Raw genomic sequence first — 13,195 nt, 5'->3', positions numbered from 1 at the left:
GCTCCACTCCACCGCCATCAAGTAACATCCTACACCATTGACCGCTCCACACAGTAGTTAGGCACAACCACACTCAATCTATTTTAATACCCATTCGAAAATTCAACTTAATTGTGAGTTTATTGAGATGTTATTATATAACTTAACTTGAGTATATTGATTTAGGGTCCATTTGGGATCCGCTTATTTTGATGAAATTGAAAACTTTTTACTGAAAATACTGTAAATAAAGATAAAAGTTAGATGAAATTGTACAGTAGAACTCATGAATAGTACCAAAAAGTGTAGTAGGACCCGTAAATAGTATCAAAAATAAGCTGAATGGTAAAATAAGTTAGCAAAAATAATATTTGCCAAACAAACACTTAGGGTCTGTTTGGATACCGCTTATTGCTGAAAACTGAATATACTATAGTAAAATAATTTTTAAATGTGTGAATAGTGTCATATGACCCATTTTTAATGAAAATTTTGCTAAAAAAATAGGTTTGTGGGTCTCGTAAACAATGCACAGAACCTAGGTTTGGATGCAAACGCGCACACTTAGTGTGTGTTTGGCATTGGCTTAAAAAGCCAGTTTTTTTTACTATTCAACTTATTTTTACTACTATTTATGGGCTTTACTATACTATTTCAGCTACTTTTTAGCTTTATCTACAGTACTTTAAGCAAAAAGAATTTAGTTTCAACTAAATAAGCTGTTCTCAAACAAACACTTAGTCAAACTTTCCGTCCCTGATTATATGAAAATTGTCGAAGCCTGTAGGCAAGTTGATAATGAAGTGTAGCTACATATTACTATTTCTTCAAATTGCAATTTTTGATAAGAAAAGATCTCACATCTTATTCTATCTCACCAATTTTCGGACATTGAAAATATCAGCAAGTGCCAATTAAGATACAAAACTCTTGGCTATAAATCCATATAATTAATACTCCTATTACTTCCCTTTGATTCGTAGATTATCAACTATAATGTTTAATTCTTTTATTTCATTAGAAAAAATACAAAGAAGTCAAAAACATATATCAATGATGTAACATTGGCAACCTCTAATGTTGATATTCCAAAATTTGAAAATTCTCAAACAAAGAACCTAGGCCACCCGAGTTACAATTTTGGTTTTGTCCCTGACTTAAACCCAACACACACACACATATACATACACACATCTATTTTTTTAGGAACTCATCTTTCTCTCTTCTAACTATATTTCTTAAAAAAATAAATAAATAAAAAATCTCTATCGAACACTTTGATGTTTGGTCAATTTATGCGGTTTTTAAGAAGAAGATAAATTCAATACATCTTGAGCTAATGCGGATTCAAGCATACTAGAATTTTCACCTATCCAAGTTACATAATCACTAACACCTTTGGCGTATTTAGCTAACCTGGTATTCTTATCAAATAAAAAAAAAAAAAAAAATCATGCGATTTTAATTTTCTATTTTGAAACCCGAGAAAGCGCGGATCATGTGGCATATTATTTTCACTTTTCACGCGCACCACGCCATGAGCAATTTATTTATTTATTTATCTTTTATATATATATATATATATATATTGATAAGCCATTTGCAATTTAATCATATGATATTATGGACACCTACCTCCATAAAAGAAGGCATTCCTCCTCTGCACAAGTGCTTTTATACTTAATACAACCAATGCATCATCATTGACTTTTTAAAATGTATATTTTGACGATTATTATGCAATTGTTAATAGCGACGCAACAGATGCACGCTTTACATTATTTTATTTTTGAAAATATATATATATATATATATATTCCTTGATATGACCTCATTTTGGTGCACCAATTCCCCGCGTCATAAATTAAAATGGGAGCGATCAGAGACGTCGCTCCCACTTTTCATTTTTCTTTGAGAGACACATGCTGCTTGCTTCTAAATCCACTCAATGCATCATGCACGAAATCAGCAAGATTAATGTTGGCTATGAATCAGTGTCAGCTCTAGGATTTTTTTCTAGAGGGTCGGCAATGACAGAGATAGACACTTGTCATGAGTGCAAGTAAAAAATAAAATGATATATATCTATATATATATATATATATATATATTTGTACATACAACTTCCATATTATATACAATAATCTAAAATTGTATTCTAAATAGAATTTAGTATACAATACAACTATATTGTATAATAGTCTAAAAAGTTATTAATAGTTTAAAGATATATCGGTAGGACAATAACAATTGAATGCATAAACAAGTATAATTAAATAATTAATCATACATTTTTGTCAAATTAATAATAACTTATTACTTTCTCAAAAAAATAATAACTTATTATATTTATATGTAATATCAATCAAATAAAAATATATGATAAAGAAAATAGTAACACACCTAGTAAACACATGTTCGATACATTAAAGTACTCCAAAATTGTACAAAAAAGATCAAAAACTGTTTTGTTTTATTATTTATTGGAAAGCTTATTTTGCTGCTGGATGTACAAATTTCACTAATCTTTACAAAGAATTCTTCCTACTTTTCATTTCCTACTTATCAACAAACTCAATAATAAAGAGTGGGACATACATAAGGGCGACAGATTAAACTATGTGAAACAATTGCAAATTACTGTGATTGAAAATGAACATGTCGGTTCATTTTAAACAATGGAAATAAAAAACAATTGAAAAAAAGAAATGAATTCTCACCACCAAGTCTAGCTTTGACGTGAGCTTGGAAAGTTCATTAAAAATAATCCTGTCAACATAAACATTATAGATTTTCAATAACTGAGAGAACAACAAAAAAGTGCTCAATGATGTGCCATTATAAATTTATAGAATTTAGTTATTAGCCATACATAATCTAGAATGATAAAATTAATGCGTAGATAACAATCAGCACAGGTAAGGGAAAGCATCTATGCGTGTAACTTGTATAATTTTAACTGCAAGTTAAGTAGATCAGCTCACAGCATAATCAACCAATTGGCTGATTAAGCTGACTCCTCCACATGGCAAAAAGAAAGAATGTTCACTAAAAAACATAATGACAAACAGCAAGATAGATGACAAGAAAACTTGCCCAAGTAAATATTTCATAAAATAATTTTAGGTAGTTTTATATTCAAGCAGTAAGAGATGCACCATTGTCTGCAACTGTAAGATTGAGTATCATTGTAGTCGCCTTCAAAGCCCTAGTTGTTTATGAGAAACATAAATTATTGAGTCCAACAACATAAATTATTGAGTCCAACAACATAAATTTGACTATCCTAGCAAAGACTCATTCAAGATCTAGATTGTAATAAATTTACTTCAAACTATGGGGTAGACACTAATGCAATTAGAACTATGGTTTAATTACTAACTCTTGTCTTACTTATAGACAACAATTATAAACACTAGCAAAAGAAAAAGGAACAAGTGAGCATACATTAGATGACAATTAATTAGTAATCATTGTCTTACATACACACCCATGGTAAGCATAGTTTCTGCCAATAAAAAAAAAAAAGAAAAAAAAGAGTGCAATAGGTACATAAAGAAAATCCGATTACTACAACACCAAGCCTAAGCAACCCTATCGAGACAATCCCCTTTCCTTCAGGAAAAATGATATTAAGGTTTCTTTTGGTACTGCAACTCTAGCCACTTCAACTGGACGTCCTTTTGATTCACAAGTGCTGCAAACATGAACCTACCCTTTTAGTTTCCCATGAAGAAGCAGGTGCTAAACAAATGAAGGCGATCACCCAATTGGACCCCAGGAAGACTCAACACCATGTCTAGAGTTGCTTGAACCTCAGCAGCTGCTATGGAAGTAAATGGTGTACGAGTACTTATACTTCTACTTTCAACAATAACATCTGAGATGTTCTTCAAAGAGTCAGACATCTCTTGCACAACTGAACGCTTTTTTCTTGGTTTCTTGCAAATTCCTCAAAAAAAGTGGACACCGCTTGCTAAGCCTTTCCCCTTATTCACTGCTGGTCTTGCCCTTGACAATGATGGACCTTCAACCTCCATTGGGTCAACATTCATAGAGGGTTGACATTAGGGGTCAACAAATTCTTTGTTATTAGCGGAGTCCCCAGACCATTCGATGCTTTCTTTTGGTATTTCACCACTTGTGCAAAATGCATTTTTTCCCGTTGCAACCGTGCCTTCAAATATGATTTCCATGGAGTCAACATTCGGCATACCTTTTTTTTAAAAGGTTAATGCCTTGGGACATGCCTACATGTGGACAACCAGTAGTTAGAACACAATATAGTTGTAGACAGTGGAGTTTTTCACAATTATGTAAAGTGAACTAACCGCAATCTTTTAGGTCCACCACTCATCACTGGCCTCGAGCTTCTCAGTTACAGAATCAATACCTAACCTAGTCTCACGCTCAAAACACTCTTTATACACCTTCCACTGTTTTCTCAAATGATCCCATTTATTTTTAAATTGCATGTGAGTCACCACTTTTCTCATTTTACCCAACTGCTTAATCACTGCATCAACCCCTTCCCTTTTCAAAAATTCTCCACTCTTGCTGTCTAGGATTTGAGCAGCACATAAATCACAAAAAACTTTTAGTTCCGCTGGTTCTTTCCACCCAGTTCTCGCATCATTACCACCGTCCTTCGATTTCCCTTTACCCATTTTTGCTACAACTTCCTTCTATACTCATTGAGGCATTTCAACAAACAATTCGTGTGCATATCATAATCGGTTACACATGCCCACATGAAAAATGCAAAATAAACTTGCATAATACAAATACAACATAGGTAGGAAGAGAAACACACAAAATTACACGAAGGAGAGAGAAACCCACATACTAGTGTCATGGAAAACACAAAAACCACACACAAACGTTGAACACAAAAAACCACAGATTGAAACCTCATGGAAAACAATATAACCACACACCAACAAATTAGAGAATATGAGAAGTTAGACACAACTTACCTATGAATGCAGAGACCTACAATGGCAGCAATGATGTCCTAACCGGATAGAAGGTGAGCTCGAGCGAAGGAAGAACAAAGGGGATCGGGTTCGTTTGTTCCGTGTAATGGATTTGTAATTACTGTGTTTCCTCTGTTTTGATGGTTTATTGGTTGGTGGGTAGGTGCAATTCATTGAAGAGGAAGAAGACAGAGCATTGAAAAAAATTGAAGACATCTGCCATGGTAGTTAAGAGAAAAAAGGAAACCTGGAGAATGCGAAAATAGACGTTGGCCTGAACGCACCGTTTTGTGTTTTATTACTCTGCTTCTTCGTGGGTTATTGTGAGTGAACAGTACATGTACACGATACAACGCGTTTCCTTTCAAGGATGTGTCCATGAACAATACACGCACACGCACAGCTTAATGAAACGGTGCGTTCAAGCTGATCTCATCCATGTGTTTCAGCTGGGAAGAGTTGTGCATTTATTTCGTGGCATTGTAGCGTGGGTCCTCGTGGTGAGTAAATGCAAACGCTAAAACGCTGAGGAGAAATGTAATGCAAACGCTCACTAAGAAAAAAAATAGTAACTAATATAAGTTTTTGTTTTTGAAGTTTATGGCTTTTTAATTATAAACATGGTCACTCTCTTGGAATTTGAGCAAACACTAAAAAACTTCTTGGACTTGGAAATATATAAAGTTTATCAAACTATTTGATCAAACAAAGAGAAAAACTAAGATAATATAGAAGAGAGAAAAAGAGATAAGGAGAATGAGGAAAGAATCACATATGTAGATAGAGATATGTTGATTGTAATAGTGGTGTAATATTTTGCTTATGAAGAAGAAAAGTGCAGGGAAAAATAGCTTTATTCTGTTGTCAACAGTAAAGTAAGCCTGAGTCCTGGAGAGAAGATTTATTTATTTTTAAATGAAAGAGCAAGATTTTGAAACATTTTTTTTTATAAAATTCAATACACAATACTTTCACAAATAATTTAAAACAAAATCTAGGTGGCAAGTTTTTGAAGGTAGGTAAAAAATGATGTCAATTATGGGTTTAAATAAACCAGTTACAACTTACCACATAACATTTATTGTGAAAATATTATGAAAGTAGCATTAAGATGATCATATTCAAATTTATTTTAGGTTTAAATAAAATTTAGTTCAGGGTGTTCAAAATTTTATTTTAGGGGGTCAAAACAAAATTTTGAAGTATATATATATATATATAAAATATTTAGACAGGTCAGGGGTTTCATTTGAACCCCTGGCTTGAACATAACGCTGCTCTTACTATGAATCATAGTGATAAGAATGATGATAACGACGGAACAATTATTATTATTATGATTAAGGGCACCGAATTTTTTATTGGTAAATTATGTGTCTGATTTCTATTTCATCTCTAACCTATAAATTATTAATGTCATCCCTACAATTTTGATATCAATTCTAGACGTTGAAGAATAGCACCATCAAAGAAATGGATGAATAGGAAAGGCATGTGAGAAGTGTAATGAACCTTTGCAAAATGTAAAGAGACAGCTCTTTCCTAGATTACAAAAAAAAAAGGTTCTTTTTTCTTTTTAATGAAAATGATCTTCGTCTATTCCATCATATGACACGTACATATGTAATCAGGGATGGAATCACATTGATGGTTTGGAGGGACCCATGACTCTCCCAAAGTTTTCAAATATTAGATTTTTACCTTAAATTTACCTAAGATTTTTAAAAGGTATATGGTTAGCCTTGAAAACTCTTCATATTTCTTGTGTGAAACTTTTAAAATGTTCAATTTTTATATTTATTGTTATTTTGGCACCCCATTATTCGTTGTTCATCTATCTTTTGCTATATAAGAGATGCAAATCAATGAGTACAGTATAACTTTCTTCCATTATATATCTAAGTGTTTCCTTTTTTCTTATTTTGTAACTAGCAAGGGACAGCCAAGAGGCAAGAGACGGGTAGTCTTGTGGCAACAGTGGCATAGTCTCATTTTCTTTATTAGGAGAATCATGGTTCAAATTTCTTATCTCCAATTATTATACTATTGAATATTATATATATTATTAAAACCCTAGTAAGACATATATCCCAATCATTGTCCACTTAAAAAAAATGATTTTATTAACGAATGTCTCAAGAGTAATGATTAAAATATATTGAGTGTTTTTTTTAACTTTTTCTTTTCTTTTCTTTTTTTGAGAAACAACATCTAATATTTTTATATATTTTTCAAACAATAAAGTTAAATTGTACAAATTTATAAAAATGTACACAACCACAATGAATCTGTGTATATTTTTTTTTTAGAGAAAAATTTGTACATGTAAGTCAATGAATCATTAACATATGCATTTTATTTTTTAATGAGTACGCATTAGAGGCTTGTAGCTCATAATTAAGCATTTATTAATCTTTAACATGTGTCTTAAGGTAATCATTGATAAGATTCCTCAAAAAAAAATCATCCAAACAGGGGAGTATAAAGCCACATCCCTGTCCCCTCAATTACTCTTTCCTCTCCCCTCATTCACTTATTCAGTTATTCTCACCATTGAATTATAAAGGAAGTCAAATTTTCATTTTTGGTATACTTGTAAATAACTTAAAAGTGGAATTGTTTAGTTAAGCAAGCAAGAAATCGTGATCTTATGATCTAGTAGTATTTTTGACTCGTCAACATGACGTGGAGGCTATTTAGCAAAAAAAAAAAAAAAAATGATGTGGAGGTCTTATCCATGACAAAATTGTAGCCCAAAACGCACGAAAGCATTTTTACTTCTCTGCGAAAAAGGGAATATGTTTACCTATGAGCAATTGCTGCAATGCTGTACACGCAAATATTTTCGCAGCATTTTTTATAATAGTTTATATTTTTTATAATAGTTTTTTTTTTAATAAACAGGGTTTCAAAGTATCCCATCATTTTTAATGATTATGTTATTTATCATCAAATTAAAATATTAATTGATTTTTGTGTATGTGAAAATTAAACACAAAATTTCTTATTCAACTATTATAGACTTTAATCACAAGTTGAACTAATTAAAACTCACATTTATTTTATAATACTTAGACTCTTCTTTCATTTTCCTAAGCTGTGCTTATTTATTTTTTTAATAAGTGAGTAACTGGGTCTCTTTAGCTCAAAAAAAGAAAAAAAAGAAAGAGAAAAGCTATATAGGATCCGTTTGGATTGAGCTTATTTTTGCTGAAACTGAAAACTGAAACTGAAAACACTATAGCAAAATAATTTTTAAATATGTGAATAGTATCGTGGGACCCATTTTTAATGAAGAAGTTGCTGAAAAGTGAAATTTGTGGGTCCATGAACAGTGCACGAATGCACTGTTCACAGTTGATTTAGTCAAAATATGCGGCTAAAGTAAAAAAAAAAAAAAAAAAAAAAAAAATTTCAGAAAACGCAGCTTGGATTCAGCGGAAAACGCTGAATCCAAACGGCCTCATAGTCCAACTAATGACTTCAATTTAATGAGGTATGGTTTTTTATTATACATTTATAATTTATTGTTTAGACGCTTTGTATAAGACACATTAATTCCTGGTTATTGTATCAATGTTCAATGGCTTTGATCTCACGCATGTGAAACGTGGTTGTTATCCGGCAAAAAGAAGAAAAAAAATTCATTTTTGGAGCAGATGAATTCTCTTTTAAGTTTATGTTGAGAAGGAACCTAGTTATTGTCACTTCGGTACTCGAATTTCAAATCAAGTTTGCCTTTAACGTGGGGAAAGCAATAGTGTTAGGTAGCATGATTATTTAATTCGCCATTTTGCCAACTACTAGCATACAAATCAATTCAAGCGGATTCCTTTGTCTTTGCGTAATTAGCTACGCATTTATAAACGGATTGAGATTTGGTGTAATTATCATCCAAGATATATGAGATTCGGAAAAAAAAAAAAGAAGTTAAATCTCTGTCTTTGTCCTTACATAAGAAAAGTTAAAAAGTAAGCTTCAACAAGTGAACGCAATATATTTAACGTGTAATATCAAGTAAGACCTGAGATTCAAAGTAAAAAAAGTTAACTTTTAACCTTATTCCTAACGTTTAAAAAAAAAAAAAAAAAAAAAAAATGAAGAAGAAGAAGAGTAAGCTTTTGGTGGCTGGAGCCTGGAGGACCATCTCAGCCAACAGCTGAATGTGAATGTGATGATTTAACAATTGATGTCATATTTTAATCTAGACAACATCGTGACCAAGCCAACAACATTTTGGGTGTCATAAATGAAGCACAAACTGATTTGAGTGATTTTCTCTCTCTCGCTCACTCAGTTGTGTAGAAATTAAGGTGAAACTTTATTCTATCAACTTTCCAGTTAGTATTGGATATTTAATGAGTTGACGTAGCATAGCACAATTGCTTGGAAAATAATAAAGCATGAAGGGCTATACGCCTATACCTATACCTAAAGATTGTACAAGAATAGGAGTTATATCGCGTGTGCAGCAGAAGTAGGACCTAACCTCGGGTTCTTCTACGCGTTCCAATGTCCACCATGAGCTCACGAATTTGACTACGCGTTTGTTGTTGAGGTGTAATTAAAAAAAAAAAAAAAAGAAGTGTAATTTTTAAATATTTTAGAAATATGTAGAATAGTATTTATTTTTTTCACATCTATATTAGGGTCTATTTTTATTAAATTAATTCATAATGAGGCTTACTATGAATGTGAGAAGAGAGAAACATTATTTTTTCATATTCCAAGAATATCTAAGAATTTTCCATTAAGTGGATTTTTCTTCTCATTTATTATTATTATTATTAAGGTCTGGTTAATTACTTTTCGTTTTTTTATAAAAGATTTCTTAAAATGGTTTATTAAAATACGGCGGTATACATTAATAATAAATCCTTTATTACTCTATATATATATATATATATATTTTACTAATGTGTGCCCTAAGGATGCACAATAGTACACCATTTTTGGAAAAAGTTTTATTGTGATTTTAAAAAATTTTGACAACTTTTTCAATTTTTAATAAAATTTTTTCAAAAATGAATTTGTTAATATATGTCCTAAGGGCACATATTAACCGCACCCTATATATATATATATATATATATTTTTTTTTTTTTTTTCCAATGCCATAGGCTTATGAGCCTAACTCAGCCCACAGATGAGACAGCCTACAGGCCAATGGCAGGCAAATAGTCTAAAGAATGTTAGGATGATTAAAATATCTTTCATAAAAGTACAGTCCATTCCATCAACAAAAAAAGAAGAAGGTACAGTAGCCCAAGCCCATGAAGAAATACGAAAAAAAAAGAAGGATTTCATTCCAACTGAGTCTGCTGGCTTTCCTTAAAATTTGGCCTCAATTTTCTCTCCTTTTCTAATTAACTTCTCGATTACAATTCACCCAATTACCTTGATTTTTTCCCAAAACAATTATCAGCAATTGTTGTTTTGCCTTATAATTAGCCGATTAAGTAACATTAGTTACAATACAACTCCTTTCTTTTACAGTTTTTTTTTTTTTTTTTTTTTTTTGGGGAATTTGAACATATCTTTGGAAACACCAATCACGGCTAATTAAATTAGTGTTAACTCAATGGTGTTCTTAGAGCATTTGTAAATTGACAATTTTAAAAAAATTTTAATATTGTATAAAAAAAAATTAATATGAATTATATGAAAAATATAAAAAACTGTCAAAAAGTTAATTATTATTATTTTTTTATCGTAAAAAGTTTTTAAAAATATTTCATAAATCAATGTTTTTAGAGTATTTGTGAATTTTTTTCATTGAGTTATAAGGCTTTCTTCTCTTTTACCATTGAGCTTCCAAAACCATGAACAATTAAAGAGTTCATTTGGGATGAGTTATAAGCTTCAGCTTATTTGAGTTTTTAGCTTCTTTTTTGTGCTATTCATGAGTTCTATTGTACTATTCAGCTAGTTTTTTTAGTTTATTTTTTACACTTTTAACAAAAAGTTTTTAATTTTAGCTAAATAAGCTATTCCCAAACATATCCAAAATGCAACCAACTCCTATGCCCAACACAGGTCCACAGCTGCCCATAGGAAAGGCTTTTGATGTTCCGTCAGCATTAGCAATACATAAATTCAGCAAAAGTAGATCATCAACCACCGTAAAGGCTTGTATGAAACAATAAGACAATATTTAATCTTCACTATGAAAAAACTCCCTCCATCTATTCGCTCAACCAGCACCTTTTACACACTTCCAGCAAAGTATAAAAATAAGCATTAAGCTATTAACACGCATCACCAACACCATATCCTTTCCCTTCCTAACTCATTCGCCCTTATACTTCTCTTGATTTTAGCCTACCATACGTTTAGTTACTGGGAGATTCTGGCAATTTACCCTTAATTTTAAAAAAAATTGGTAATGTGCTCCTGTTTGCAAACTATATAGGGGCGTGCCCCTGTCTCGATACTCGATTACCCTAAAATCGAGTTCAATTAAATACTTGATTCGTAGAAAATCGAGTTATGCCTGATCAAACTTAAAAAAAAAAAAAAAAAAAAAAAAATTGCATTAAACTTGACTTTCAGGAAATCAAGTTCCATGCAAAAAAAAATTTTACAAGTGTGATCGCCCCATATTCAGGGAGTCCTATAGTGGCGTTTTTAAACCCTATAATGACGTTTTAAATCCCTATAGCGCCGATTTCATGAAAATTTTTTTATAAGTGCGATTGCCCCCATATTCAGGGAGCCTTATAGTGGCGTTTTTAATCCCTATAGTGACGTTTTAAATCCCTATAGTGGCGTTTTCCTGCAAAATTTATTTTATGTGTTATCGCCCCATACTAGGTTCAGGGAGCCCTATAGTGGCGTTTTTAAGCCCTATAGTGACGTTTTGAAGCCTTATAGCAGTGTTTTGGAACTCGACTTCCCTAAAATCGAGTTCCATGCATTTTTTTTTTTTTTAATAATTTTATTGGGCATAACTCGATTTTCTACGAATCGAGTATTTCATTGAAATTCGATTTTAAGGTAATTGAGTATCGAAACAGGGGCATATCCCTATATAGTTTCGAAATAGGAGCATATTGCTAAATTTTTAAAAAATTAAGGGCAAAAGGCTAGAATTCCCTAGTTACTGTAGGGCTTGAGTTTCTTTCCTTAATTGCCAAATATGAAATTTTAAATATGTTTTCTAGCTTTGCATAATGTGCTATTTTAGTTTTGTGAAACGTATGTTTTTCTAACTATGGTGGATGTATTTGGACTTGGAGACAACTCTTGTTGAAGCCCAGGACAAATCAAAGCATAATTGTTTTACTTTTAAAGCTAAATTGGGGTTATTAACTTATCAAGTCCTATATTCTTCTCCAAAAAATAAAAATAAAAATGCTATAGGCTATAGGAATAAATTGGAAATTTCTTAAAAAACAAAAAAGGAAAAGCATTTAATGTGAAAGTCCTCGGTCCATCCTTCCACGTACCATGATGGTCAATACTCAATAGCATTAGTTGATACCATCAAACATTCGAAGATCGTAGGGAGAGGAAAGTTAGTTCGCAATCACACCGTTCTGACAAACTCTCAGTAGGGTCAAATGTATTTGTTGGCAAACCCCCTTCCAAAGCTTTGTTTCAAATGTAATAATTAAATTGTAAGATTTAGGGTCGAGATTAGTGTTTGAAGAATTATATTGAAAACACAAAAAATTGCTCCGAAGTTGAAGTTTATGCTGCCTCGACTACAGCTCAATCGGTTGAGTCTCATTAAAGCTAAATTCTTTCCTCAACTCCGGTCACCCTACTGAGACTCTTTTTGTTTTTTGAGGAAAACCCTATCGAGACTTGAGTAAACTAATTTCTCAATTTGCAATCCATAATAACCAAAGGACCCAAGGAACCGTGTACTATTAGGTCATCATAAGCATGAAAACACTCATTGAAAATGAGATCTTGTTGCGATGTTTGGCTCCAAAGGTTTGTACCAAGTGAACTCTCTGACACCTTATTGAAGACCAAGAAGTGCCTCAAGTCCTATATACATTAAAAAAAAAAAAAAAGGAGTGCCTCAAGTGAAGTTACTGCATCAACAACCTACTTTAATCAAGTTGTTGCTATAGGGTTAGATATCGATTAGGTATTTGTACATTAAAGAGATTCATAAGTAGTTCAACATGGTTGGAGCTGCATACTGTTACGTGTGTAAGTTTCTACCGTAGGTAGCAATTATTGGATTGATGATAATCTTGTATTGTAACAACTTGTATTTTACTTAG

Source organism: Quercus robur, chromosome 2 (assembly GCF_932294415.1).
Source record: "Quercus robur chromosome 2, dhQueRobu3.1, whole genome shotgun sequence".
Taxonomy (NCBI): domain Eukaryota; kingdom Viridiplantae; phylum Streptophyta; class Magnoliopsida; order Fagales; family Fagaceae; genus Quercus; species Quercus robur.
This window is presented reverse-complemented; position numbering follows the sequence as displayed.